Consider the following 14,151-nt stretch of genomic DNA (forward strand, 5'->3'; position numbering starts at 1 on the left):
CCAACAGTTATACATAATAAGGACAGCGTGCATGTTAATTTTATTGAAAGAAAAGGAAGCTGTGTACAGCTCACGCAGTCTGCATGGAAAATTCTGTAGAGATGCAGGTGCAGGCATGCTCTGACTGCCAGGGCATGCGTGGCTGTGATTCACGCTATTAAATCACACCGATATCTCCTCATAGCGGGAAAGGGCAGTGGATGAGGGAGGGGATCAGAGAATAATCACCAGCACTGAATCAGAGCACAGAAAGCTCTGTCCCTGCTTGCTCTTCATGAAGACCCTGCTGTCCATTCCAGCTCTCTGGGATGGGAAAAACTGCTGCTGTCAATATAGGCAGGAGTGACAGATTGTAATTGCTCGCAAAGCACTCTCCTGTGCTCTTTGTCTTTTACAAGCTTGTTAAATTGGATTTTACAATATAAAAAAAATATTCCAAAAATGTTTTCATAGCAACATCCTTCTGTTTAAATCCAATCCATTTCTTGGATCACAGCTTAGATGAATGAGGTCAGCTTCCCAGAAAAAAAAACCCACAAAAAGTACAGCTTTGGACAAAACAGAAATACAATCATATGTCTTTATTTTCAGCAACAGCCAGCGCTAAAACAGAATTAAAATAAGAAAAACATCCCTTGTAATTCCATTCTACTTTGCAAGAAGTCTAATAGAAATTTTTTATAGTGTGATGTAGCCTCAAAACCCAGTTTTGATGACAGTTAACATGTGTTGAAGCGGTATTGTTTATAAGCTTCAGCATTTTAAAAATTGTAACCTTCCACAGCAGGAAAGGTTGGGAATATTGTTAGGTATTCTGGACATGGCCTGAAGAGAGACATGCCTCAGGCAAAACTGATCTCCTTGTCAGTGAGAAGACTTGTTCACATGCTGCAAAGGAAGGTGATAATTTCTGTAAGGAAAGCCACCTGATTCCAGTAATAACCACCCTCACCTGCCAGCCCCCTGACACAACAGCCCTCACACCTCAGAGCTTCAGAGATGATGCCCGCTGTGCCATCACCCTGGCAGCTCTTATACTGTATATCCCAGCGCAGAGGGCTGGCAAAATCTGAACAGCAGCACTTTGCTGTTATTTTGAATGATTTGGCATTCTATACGTAAAACAGAGGACGTTATATTGCTTTTTTGTTAACTATTTGGTCTCCACATAACGACAGAAGGAATTTACAGGTTGTTTACAGGATGTTACAGGCCCCTATGAAAGTACATTGCCTAAATGTGTGTATTTGTTTTTGACTTGACACTTTTCATAACTAAAATCAACATTTTTTAAAAGGTTGATCAAAATTTTGCAAATGCAAGTGATCTCCAATATCCTCTAAAGACAACAATTAAGTTTGTTTTCACAGGAGTGAAACTATTTTATAATAAACAAATTAACAGTGTAATGCTCACAACAGCGCTTTAGACAGAAACGGCACAATGGATAATTAATATATATTTTTACCACCAAAATCAAAACGCAACACCACGGAATATACAGTATATCTCATAAAACAAGGCAACCTAAGCTTTTCAGAAGTGTGTTTCATAATTAGATATATCAGCATAAAGCAAATTAATATTTTTTCATTGGAAAATTCATCTCGTGTTTCAGTTTAGAGAGGCACAAAAGTCCATCGCTAATTTATCTGTTCTCCAGCAAAACGCAATTGCAAAAGGAAAAGTTTGCCAGAATAGATACACATTATTGCCCTTTACCTAGAAAAAAACTAATTCCAGAAATCATATAAATTTTTTTATTTTTGTTCAATCTGGTTCAAATTTTTATCCATGGTAGCAGAAGTTTTAGAGAAGAGATAGAAAAAGAAATATACGTACTAGGTACTAAGTGTGCCACAACTTGAGAAATTGACTTTTAAAGAAAGACAATAAAATGTATCTGTTATTTTGTCCTGTTTTAATTCTGGATTTTTCTTTCTAATGTGTGTACTGAGAAAGATATACAAATAATCTAAAAGTTCACACAGAATGTCCAAGGGGTTCTCTTTAATTCAAGACCCTAAGCCAGCCTGTACTGTGTAAACTTTCCAAGATAACTGAAGAAATTTAAAGGTACAGAATGACATTGATTTTGACTTCCATTCGGAGTGGAGAGGGGATGGATAAGCTTAATCATCAGGATCATGGCAACTGTGCATAGTTGAGCAATGGCACTCGGAACAAATTCAAGTTAACAATGGGGAACAGTTTCATGGAAGAGGGACATTAAACACCGGACAGATTGTTACTGAACACAAACAGTGATCACACAGAGCTGAAATAACACTCTCTGATTATTGTAATCCATATATTGCATTCTCACAGACATTTCAGATCTCCCAAATGAAGAACTGCTATCAATAGCCATTGAAAGCTGAATTGATAGATACACCATATTCTTCATAGTCTCATTTATATGTAACAGATTTCATTGCCCCATGACGCACAGTTTTTACAACACAGCTATGTGAATAGTTTGTCTAACGTTATGAGCATCCCATTCATCATGGGAGGAAATGTATTTCTCATTAACAAAACGCATTTTGTTCAGTAGTTGAGAGTGCTGAAGAATTTGTATGCAGAGTTCACGGGTCCTCATGTTCCATGTGCTCCAGCCTTGTGTACTTCTGTAGAAATGACAGTTTTTCGTATCCCCATAGAAGGGTGAGGGTATTTCTTTCATGGAAGGAAGGAGTGGTGCAATGCAAATAAAGCTTCCAGAAATGTAATGCATATTCACAATTCTATATGCGGCTGGCAGGCATGGTGGCACCGGGCTGAGCTCCTGGGGTGCTATCTGTTGCATGTTTGCATGTTTTCCCTATGTTTACATGGGATTCCTCCAGGTGCTCCAGCTTCCCCCCACAGTCCAAAGGCATACAGTGAGGTTCAACGGCATCTGGGAAAATTGGCCCTGATGTGATTGTGCATGATGGACTGGACTCCTGTCCAGGGTGTATCCTGCCTTGTGCTCGTTGCTTGCCAGAATAGGCAATCCTTGTGACCCTGTACCGGATAAAGCATTTAGAAAGTGGATGTATTCAAGATAAGTGTATTCAATGTGATACCCCCCTTATTTTTGCAAAATAAATTGTCACTATAACAAACTAAAAAAAGAATTAAAAATGCTTGCAATGCTATTACCGTGTAGAAGCTAACATTCTCCCTCCATGTCATTGCTTCAGCATTCAATCATCAAACATTGAAGAATAGTTTCAGATGAGTGATTTTATACTGCATTTGAGTTTACTGGAACCCTTTAATATCCGAGGTAGTCAATTGATTTAAATAGTCAATGGTTTCAGCAAGACTGAAAGGTAACACAATCCAAAGCCAAATTAACTGAGGGACTGGATTGTACATGAATGTGGTCTCCTCATGGTGTATTTCATTGGCAAAGAAAGCTGGATATTATGGTAATTTTCGCTTTGGCAGAGTATAGAAATGTACAAGTAGTGAAAACCAGTGGCATCATTCGGACTATCCATCTCATTTAGTAGATAAAAGTAAAGAATTGTACATCAAAAAGACATGATCTGAGGTTCTTGTCAAATACTAAGATTTCATCCAGTTGTTTTACAAAGGATGCCAAAGTACTGCCTGCAACCAAATTTATAAACGAGAGAAGGTCACATATCAAACTGTGGAAATGTTTAATCTGATAAGCAAGATCTTAAATATTGAGAGAAAATAAAACGAACTGGAATTTGAAACTCCTGACATGGTGCCCTCTTAGAAGACAGAGACTTTGATATTATACACTGTATAGTCTGAGAGGATATTCTTAGTTTGGGAGACTTACACTTTAAAGTTCTGTTTTTTGTTTTTCCCTGTCCTCTCTGCAAAGTTCTCTGTCTGAGGTTGTCCCTGGATCATCAAGTCCTCTCCTGACAACAGTCAGTGTCTGGTCACACAATCCAAAACGGACTTTAAAACACTACTAAATTTGCAAAGTGAGAAGTCATTGAACTTAGTGCTCTCACTGGAAGATCAGCTGGGAACAACTAATCATCACTGCAAGTCCCAATGTAGTAAGACAAAGTTGTTAGACAATGACAGTATTTGTACAGGTTATCATTCCTATTTTTTCCTCAACATGATATAGTATAATAAGTTTAGCAGTTTTAGGAAGGATTTTATCATACATCTGTTCTTCTCTATGCTGCAGTCTGTAATTATTTCACTCATGATTGCCTTATATTAATTAGTAGAGACAGAAAATAGGAGCATTGTACAATAAAGGTCTTTTCACCTAATTTGGGAAACAATAAGCCTGCAGAAGTAAGGCAGTGTTGGGGAAGTTCACCAGCTGGCGAGGGTGAAAATGAGATTACAGAATTACAAATGCTCCAATCACAGCTCATAAATATTTCATAATGCAAAATCAAAATGACGAGCTGCCACCGCACACAGAGATAATTGTTTAATTAATATCCCATCAACTTAATGGAAAGTCAAGATAGGTTCCTTAATCCCTTTGCTCCACCTTGGATTGAGAAGAATGGTCTTGAACAGTGATGAAATCATAGACAGTGGCCACTTTATAATTGGAATAAATGTCATAAATGGTATTTAGTCAATAATAAAAGACTATGAACGTGCTGTCTGACTGTGATGATTTACCTCTCTTTTCATTATAATAGAAAGAAACAAAATTCATCTCCTACAACTCTGTTCTAGTATAACAGAGTAAAAAAATGGATGAAAGTGTAAAAAACCTGACAAACCTGATAAACTTGGAAGAGTGTTATGCATTCAGCTGTACAGTATATACTGTACTGTATTGTAGATGTGTTGTGGAAACCTCTGCACTTAGCAATTTTATTAATGTCTGTGATACAAATTTTTATTCAGCATGTGGTTTATCTCATTTTCTTCAATGATAAAGGAAGTCAGTCTGGGGTAGAGATCAAAACAGAATCACCAGCACTACAGGCAGGTTCATTTCAATATTGCCTAAAGACCCAGCATGCCTGGTAAAGCAGTAACTGGCTGGACCTTAAAGCCTGTAAAGAGCAAACTCAGTGACTCAGTGACTGCCAGGCATCAGTCAAAGCAATCTGGTGTCACAACACCAATGTCACATGAGCAGTTTGTTCTTGCCTGAATTCAATCTATTCTTAGGTATCACTCAGCCCTTGAATGTGTGACCCAGTCCAGTCTTAGTTATGTTACCTATAACTGGTTCACACCGAATGAGCCTGTTACAGTCAGACTTGCTGCTTCACCAGAGTTCCTGTACCCTAGACAGACCTGTGGCTGTTGACATAGTCTTCAATTGGCTCCAGCTGAAATGCTGCTCTGTGGACGAGACTTTCCCACAATACAGCAATGTACACTATGCACATGATGCAGTTTTAGAACAGAATATTTGGGAGGAGGTTTATTTCTCATCTCGCTCACTTCCTCTCTTCCTATGCATAAATATCTCACCTTCCGAGCACCGCTTTGTGCATCTTTTCCTGCACTCGATACTTGCTCTTTCCAGAGCAAACCGTGGGAATCCTCGGGAAGAGTGGGAATATCACGGTCTGGTCACAGGAATCCAATCTTCTTCAGATGGCTCTGTTTTCAAGGATGTCCTTTCAGCACAGGAAAAGGAAAAGAGCAGTGCAATCTGTATGGAATGTGCACAAAACCACCAAATAGTTCGGCATCCACAATTCATGGGGAGAAACATACAAAGGCTGCTCATCTGTACTTGTAGCTGGCTTGCTGAACATTCCATAATATACTGCACTGTTGATAAAAGTCCAAAATGTAATTATTTACATTGTAACTAATGAAATTACAGTTGGGGGCAAGACATGAAACCTTTCTTGGCTGGTTCTTTCAAATAAGTTAGTTCAGCAGCAGGTAAGGGATTTAGAGAGGGTGCAATTCAGAGCCTGTGACCATTCTGAATTGCTGTGCAGAGCTATTTACAGTAATTTGTGTTATCATGGGTGGCAATTGTAATTTGTGACATCTTTAGTGTCCTGTTCTTTCTCAACCAGCAGGCACCACTTCTTAAGAGAACTGACCCACAGGAGATAAAATGCACCAGGTTAATTTCTATTCAAGGCAACAGAACGATTATTATGCTCTTTTAGATTATAATTCTACTGCATACTGTAACTACTATCTACTGCCTAGTGTAACTACTATGCATACCACACCATTTAGACAGATTGTCCCTTCATTAACTGCAGGTGTTCCTATTGATTTTAATGAAAATGAGGGGAGTGCAGGCAGAACAGGTATTTTCAGCAGAGCTTGTGAGATTAAATCTAATGGTCTGCAGCACTCCCAATCTGACCTGGATGGTCAACTTCAAATGCGTCTGACAACATGGGTATGATCATTGACAGCAAATTCTTTTAACGTAAACTATTTATTCTAGTTTGGGGTGGCTTCCCAGTTCTCTGTTGGAGAAAGGGGGAGTGAACAGGGATGATACACCTACCCCAAGTGAATGATCACCGTAGAACCTCTTCCGGTCTCCTATACATATATAGCTTGCTGCTCGAGCATCTTGTGTTTCTTGTCAGGTTGTTATTTCTTCAGCCATGTGAGCTACGGAATATAAAAATTAAATAGTTATCCTAATAAACTTCACCATTGTGTAACATTTATTAGGGCCTGACCAAACTACTGAAAGTATTGAAACAAGGTGAAGATGTGTGTCTTATTATAGAGCTTGATGTCTGTTTTATTCATGTTTGAGATGAAGAAACTCATTTAAGAAAAAGAGTTGCTGATATGGAACCCTGTCTTTCACAGCCTACCGACATTTGCTGTTCCTTATAGGGCTCTGATGCTGCTGTGTCTGAATGCCCTATCAGTGAACTGCATAGCCTGACTATCATGTTGGCATGTTATCAATCAACTGGATTCCCATTTCGTCATACCTCTATACCAAGAACCTGAAATTGAATTTCTAGACAAATGTGTTATAAAATGGAAAGAGTCCTTAGTGTGAACTATTGATATAGTATTGATGTTATGGATGAATAAGGAGGTTTCACTTTTTGACATATTTCTTTTATGAGTCTTCAATAAAAGTGGAATTTTCTGCATCCTGACATGACCTACGTCTACACAGAGAACCTCAAGTATGGGATGCAGTTCAGATCCATTTTCTTTTCAGTGATGTGTCTAACACATTTCACCAAGAGCCTACATCATCTTGCACAATAAGAAAAACAACAATGCATGACAATTGTGTATTACCTATAATAACAGTTTTACAGTGATTTTAATTCATGAAGCAGCAATCAAAGATTATACACGTGGACCCGTTCTTAAATATTATTATCTGTTTCTACATGCATTGTTAATTTTTGACAATGTGTAATTTATGAGAATCAAATAATTGAATGTAGAACAGGAATAATAAACATGCCAGATGCCCACGCATCAGTGATTCCATAGTGACTAACTGTATGAGACAGTTCTATTGGTCTCTTCAAAAGGGCTGTCATCTCCTGTCTGTTGCTGCTGAACATTAAGAAGATATGAGGTGGGATAATAATTCGTCCAGCGGACCAGTAACCCTGCCAGATCGTTATCCAACAGGACTGGGTAATGGGACGGCAGTCTCCTGGGAGAGGTGGGGCAGTTTCAGTTAGGGAGATCAGGATGTTTCCCAGCTTGGGTTTTTGATTTGGGTATTACCCTCAGGACATTCATAATTGCTTTTCTGGTTTACTGACAACTTTTTGCAGTTTTGTTGAAGTGAAAAGAGGATTAATGCATTAAAAGTCAGAGATTAGTATACAGATGAATATGGATCCTTGTAAAATAAAGGTTCGCTTCTAAATTATTGCTGCCAAAAGGACTGGTCCCTTGTGGTGACTTCCATTTCTCTTTTCACTCTTCCACTCTCATGATTTTTTATCTCTCTTTTCTCTGTTGGAGAAAGTGTCTTGGTGTGAAAATTACACATTCATACTGCTTTGTATCTTTTCTCATAGCAGATCCTCACCATAATTAATTAAAAGAAAGACCGGAATCAGAGACAAAGAAGGCCAAATAGACAAAAGTGTCAAAACAAGCAGATGTCTACCATGAGCAGTTCTCAAGAGTTGATGAAACATTGTGGCATGGTGAAAAGTGAATGACAGTAACTGACACATTGCTGAGGCAAACAAACAATTCTACATAATAAATTGTTTGAAAAAATGATTGGATGTACTCCTATAAAAGTGAGTGTGTACAGGCCAAAATGTTGATGTTGTAGTTTAGCTTAATAGGGCACTCTTTAGCTGCAGGTCATTAAAATATCAACATGTATCATATATATTACCTAAAAATTGAATTGGACATATGCAGTGGAAAGAGAAAGGCTGGGGAATTTCTTTGATATAGTGTACGTACAGTAGTCCACATTTTTATTACAGAATTTCTTTCACACATGACGTCATACATAGTGAGAAAGCAAACATAAATAATATTTTTTTCTAGCTTAAAAAATGTTTACAAGCCTGTTTTGACCTTTTAAGCAACATACATTTGGCAGTGTTACCTCAATCAATAGGCAGGTCAAGTGCGCTCTTTATAGTGACCAGAAAGATAGGGTTATTTGGGGGAAACATTTACATGGTAGGAGCAGAGAGGCATCATCAATCAAAGTCTTTCATTGACCATCTCTATCAGGAGTTGATAAACCTCCATACACGTGTGGACCCAGGTTTAAAGACTCTTTCCAATGCCTAAGCACTGGAAAGTGTATTACTGTACAGCTTGTTGTCCCACTAATATCAAAAAGATTGCACAGACAATGACTGAACACGTTCTCACAACCAGCATGCTGAAAAGCATGTCATTAGTGAAACTCATATTGGAGGCAAGTCATTGCTAACCAATCACAGTGAGCAGGGTATAAAACAGTACCTTCATAAATGTGAAGTGTTCTGTAGTATTCTTATAGTAGCTCCTGTTGACATATATCAAGACAGGCATAAACATCAGAACATAAGACACATCTTTTTTGCTGCAGGTGGAATTCACAGTAACTAAATATAACAGCATGAGCAGTAAGAGCAGTGTTTCTAGGCTGTGAGTGGGGCTTTCTGCTGCGTAGGCAACAGGGTAGTTTACTGAGTCAGATATTGAAATAAATAAGTTGTATTTTACCTGAGACCACAGCTGTGCCCACAGTCACATTATAGTATCCAGTGCTCTGTCCTTTGTGCTTGTTAACCTAATTTAATGCCACTCCTGCCCTGGCAGAATGCACCACTAAGTTCCACTGTAGTGACAAAGATACATAACCCTAACAGATATTTAATTAGTGGTTTTAAAATCAATGCCTTATTTTTCTATTTCAGTATAATACATCAGCTCCCTACTTTCCAGGCTGTCTACTATCAGAAACCACAGGCTCTGCCTTTTTCTGTTTTGTCTTTCTCTGACGTACAAAAATATGTTAGATAGGCTTTTAAACACAAGCATACCCTCTGTCTGTATTTAATATCTGTATCTGTTGGCCTTGATTAACTACTGTTACAGGAGATGGAACTCTGTTTTGTTTCAAATAATTTGGTGATGATTTTAGATCTTTTTTAATTTTAAAATTTTAGAACTAATCTGGTGAAGAATTCCCACAGGAGAAGCTTGTTTTTATTTTATTTTAGGGTGTGTGATACAAACTTGCAAAGACAGATTTCTGAAAAGCAGGTTGTTGAAATAATAACAGGCAGAGGGATGAAATGCCCTCATATCTCTTTGTGTTCAGTCTGTAAGGTGTAAGTCAGAGTTTTAGAGGTTATACTTCCACTGATTTACCAATCTTTGTTCAGACCTCCACCCATCAGCAGCCACACTATAGAACATAATCTGCTGCTATTCCAAAAAGAGCAACTATTTCTGCATTTATAGACAGAGGTTGGCAGCAGTGGGAGTTGTGATAAAAGCAAGTGTAATTAAATTTCCCTGCCTCCTCCTTTTCTGTAATTACAGAGCCATCAGTGGGAAGAATAGAGAGAGCCAGAGAAAGAAGAGAGGAAATAAATCTGAAATCAAAACAGACAATTTAGTGATGTCCATTGCTCCAGTGGGGCTTTTTTTTCTTAATGTCTTATTAATCTATCTGGTCAGCAAAAGTCTTGCATCCTATTAATTTTATCCAGAGAACTTGGAAAGTCAAAGTAATTAGGTTATTATTCTCCTATTGATGACATTCTGCATTGTCTTTAAGGGTGTGTGGGTGGGCTTTGGCTTTAATGATTCTAGAGGTCATATGAAAATGCGAGTCATTACTGCCAGACTTTTGCCACAGTCTCGCCAGAATATTCTGAATGATGCAGTTGAATGCTACATGATTCAGTGTATGAAAAAAAAATCTGTTTAATTACGAGTCTTCTGGAATTTTAAGTATGCAAGTGTCTTGTAGAGTAAAGAAGGTAGTGCATGCACATCTAAACAAAATGTACCACATTAAGCTTTGGTACTTTACCAGCCATTGATTCTTTAGTTTATACATATTTGTGAATGAACAATAAGTTGTTTCTTATCCACAAATATGTAAAAACAGCTTGTGTTTGACACAATTTAACAGTTAAACATTGAAAGCTTTATTTTGCTTATTTAATGTTATATAAGATATTAAGTCTTTTCCTCCATGCATGTGTCTGACTATTTGGTAACAGACTCAGACTGACATACATTTTTCTATCACTTTTGATATTTTAAATGTCAGATAAATCACAGTATTCATTGCTTTTTTTTCCCCCTGACTGAGGAGATTAAGGTTCTTTTACTCTGCGGACATCACTCATCACAGCTTGTTGCTTCTGGGTTTGTCAAGACTTTCTGGAGTTGTCAAAATCTGTAAAATGATGCTAAGTTTAACCCAGTATCAGCAGATATTAATGCAGCTGTCCAGTGACATACAAATACACAAAAATAATAAGGGTTCACTTTTTAAAATTGATTTAAATGAACATTTGAAAATCCATTTGTGATGCAATAACAGATTAATTTCCCTCTGTATTTATATATTTTAAACAGCTCATAAAGTTTTTCAGTGATTGGGATAAATACACAAAGCTATCCACAAAGGTAAAAAAGTGCACCTGATTATACTTGCCAGTGTTATGAACCCAGATGAAAAAACACACTGGTCTCTTGGCTGCCGTGTCAGTGATGACAGATGAAATTTAGTTCCCATTCGGGCATTGGTGCCATTTATATCTTCCCTCACAAACCAAGGCTATAAAAAAGGAGAAAAAATGTCTCCAGTGAATTATTACACACTATTTATAAACCATTAAGTGCCATAAACCTGAAATCTATTAGCTAAGGCACAATCACTAACAACAGGAGAGAATTAATTTAAGAAATAAGTTGGCACACATTGATATTATTAATTTCTATTCAGTAACCTCCACTTTACAGCACTATTATAAATTAAACTGAGCATGTGCCATATGAGCCTGCCTTTGTGAGAAACAGAGGAATAAGGCAGATGCTTGTAGATAGTGTGCATGTTGGAGGGCGTCTCCAGTTCTTTGCTTCATTGTGATTTGAGATTTTCAGGCTCCTCTTCCCATCTCTCAGTACCTCACCTCTGCTGTATGTTTGTCTATTCTTGCTTTCTGACACTGCTCCTTTTACCCTGTACACCTTTTCTGTTGCAAATGCATTGTTCCTCGGCTGTCAACACTGGAGAGTACTAATTTAAGCAACTGTTCTGAAGGAAATTCCACCCAGAACACTTATACCAAAACTAAACACTGACTTCCCTTCTCTAATTATCGACATTGGCACCCTCTCTTCAAGACAAGTTTTCCATCTCACAGGTACAGTTTGGAATTGTTTACCAGCTCTGCTAATTTTATTTACATTTTTAATCTGAAATACTAATTACAAACCAAGAATGGAATCATATTCACATACTGTACCTTCCCTTCCAATGGTAATGATAACCTCTTTTGGTCAATAACTATAAGCTAGTGTCAGTCACTCTCAAGCCCTCAGGCAATGCTTTGCCAGTATAAAAATAACAACTGCAGTCAATACATATATAATTGAACCATTCCAAAAAAGAAAAATCAATCATTTAAAAAAATGTTGCTTGTCAAACTATTAAATATATTATCGATTTCAGACTTTTTAATACTTACAATTATATATGTACACTGTTTTACAAATATCTTATAATTGTTCTACTCCTTTCATTCAGTTTTTCCCTTATTTATGCAGAAACAAAATGGTCTTCTACTGCCATTTTGTCTCCTTTGTTTGAAGCTAACAGTTAATCCTGATCGATCTGGGTTTTCCAATGCGAACAGTACCCCTTCAGCCTTATGGATGTGTACAGAAAAACAAATGATGTTAATGACAAGAAGCACCTGATAATGAGTCAATTAGATGTGATTCATAAAAGTAATCAATTAGCAACTACAACACTTCATATTGGCTGCTCATGTACAGTTTACTTGGAGCTGTTGTGATCAAAGTTTAGAAGATTTTGATAAATGTGGATTACAAATTACTAGATGCTTCTTCTCACATAGCTTAAACAGTCAAAAATGTTATAAAAGTAGAAAACACTAATGGAGTTTTTTGATAAAATGTAGATGTTCATAATATACAGTACGCTACAGCTCTTTATAATGTAGAAATGTAGTGCATTTGTATAGAAGGCTTAATTTATGAGTGATGGAAATTGATCATAAAGAATAATTTCTTAATCATTAAAGTCATGATAAAATCACATTAACAACTACTGACACATTTCCTCCAGCGACTTTTGAAAACAGAAGATATTGAAATCTAAGCCTGTTTCATTAGATTATATATTGTTTTTAACTACTGTATGAATAATTTATTACATGCATGATCAAAAGCAATTAAAAAGAATAATAATTTTCCTGAACTTAACCAGTTTTGTTTGTAGAATCAGATATCGTTCAGATTCTAATTTTAAGAAAAAAAAGCAACAGATAAAATATTCTTTATGAATTTTTTATCAAAGGCTAAAAACTCTTAGATATTGGGATTCTGTGGGAAATTACAGTTCTCAGAATTTAAAACACTTCAGATACATTTGCAGGGTGTTTAGATTTAAAGTTTTTTTAGGTACAAAATGTGCTACATTGCTATTGTTGTGCATTTTGTGCTTTAAAATAAAGGGGAAATTATCTAGCATTTCAAGGGATTATGCCTCATCATCAGCAGAGTCTGATGAATGGTTATCTGCTGGATCTAAGACAATGATTGAGCTGCAATTTAGGAAGTCTATAGAATGCTGAAATTTACTTTTGCTTCTGTTTGTATTTCCTGCACCATTCCTCGTCCGGCATTTGTTGTGGGCTGAGGAGGTCGATGACTTTGTCTAACCTCAAAGAATTTGCTTTTTAAATTTAGAGACTTTCAGATCATGCTGTAATTTCCTATGTTAAGAACAACACCATTGTTCATAAGATTTGTTCAAAACAAATCTGCCAGTTCAACAAGGGGAGATTGTATCTCAGAAAATAACAACAATATGGAGTATTGTACAATATAGAAATCCTTCAATCAAAATAAACATAACAGCCTTCCAATGTTATTGAAGATGATCTACCCAGCCCAGGAATGTTGATTATGAATACCCCTCTCTTCACTGTGCTCTATCAACACAGAAGGGGCAAACATGTTGGAAGCATTAGAAGTACTTAAGACAAACACACCTCCGGGGCCTTATGGTATTCTACAACTTGTACTTGAAGACCCAAGGAATGCGATTTATAGACTGCAAACAATACTCTTCCAACAGCCATTCAGGACAGGGGTAATACTAATACTGGCAAATTGCTAATGTAGTGACCATTTATAAAAAGGGTGAAAAAACTAAAACAAGTAAATATAAACCAACAAGTCTTACATCTATTAAATGAAATGTTATGAAAATCAAAATAGAGGATCACCTGCATGGCAATGGGATTCTAGGAGATAAACATGGTCTTGCTTCACTAACAAGCGATAGCAGTGGTGGATATAACCAGAGAACATGATATACTTGTAGGAAGCACTGAGTTTGAAGATGGCAATTATGAAGAAGACTTACAGTAGGTGTTTATGTTGACATATCATTTTAATCTTGCAGACAATGTAGAGAAGCAGAGAAATGGCTAACAGAATACTAGGATATCTAGTTAAAAGTGTAGAATCGAAGTCAAG

At 36.9% G+C, this 14,151-nt stretch overlaps 1 long non-coding RNA gene across 2 annotated transcripts in view; it reads right to left on the minus strand.

Moving 5' to 3' along the window:
- Window positions 1-596: 596 nt before the first annotated feature.
- The window catches only part of LOC107077325 (uncharacterized), a 43,846-nt gene continuing 30,291 nt past the window's right edge, over window positions 597-14,151 (minus strand). The window contains exons 3-5 of one of the 2 annotated variants that reach the window (XR_011189434.1): window positions 6,449-6,558; window positions 5,437-5,585; window positions 597-3,009 (exon numbers count right to left, since the gene is read on the minus strand). This is a non-coding gene — a long non-coding RNA (uncharacterized lncRNA). Of the gene's footprint in view, window positions 3,010-5,436; window positions 5,621-6,448; window positions 6,559-14,151 lie in introns of both variants that reach the window. The other variant, XR_001478377.2, reaches the window with a different exon arrangement.

Source organism: Lepisosteus oculatus, chromosome 4 (assembly GCF_040954835.1).
Source record: "Lepisosteus oculatus isolate fLepOcu1 chromosome 4, fLepOcu1.hap2, whole genome shotgun sequence".
Lineage (NCBI taxonomy): Eukaryota > Metazoa > Chordata > Actinopteri > Semionotiformes > Lepisosteidae > Lepisosteus > Lepisosteus oculatus.